Genomic DNA, 392 nt, shown 5'->3' with positions numbered 1-392 from the left:
CGGGCGTCCGCGGCTCTGCGTGAGCAGGTTCGCTCCGGCGCGCGGTGGGCAAATGTCACGGGATGGCCCGTCGGGGAGAGTGGTCAAGGGGCTTGGCCTCCTGAGCCTGTGGACCTGGACAGAGGGAAGCTGATGAGGGGCAGCCCAGCCAGGGCGGCATGGAAGCCATCCCCTAACTGAGAGGACATACACAGGCACTCAAAACAGGACCATTCACCGTTCACAGTGAGCCTGGCCAGATTAGGGTTAGGGTTAGGGTTGGGGTTAGGGTTGGGCTAGGGTTAGGGTTGGGCTAGGGTTAGGGTTAGGGTTAGGGTTAGGGTTAGGGTTGGGCTAGGGTTAGGGTTGGGCTAGGGTTAGGGTTAGGGTTAGGGTTAGGGTTGCTGGGGGTA

Source organism: Myotis davidii, unplaced genomic scaffold (assembly GCF_000327345.1).
Source record: "Myotis davidii unplaced genomic scaffold, ASM32734v1 scaffold651, whole genome shotgun sequence".
Lineage (NCBI taxonomy): Eukaryota > Metazoa > Chordata > Mammalia > Chiroptera > Vespertilionidae > Myotis > Myotis davidii.
The sequence above is the reverse complement of the archived record's forward strand: the minus strand, read 5'-3'. Positions refer to the sequence as shown.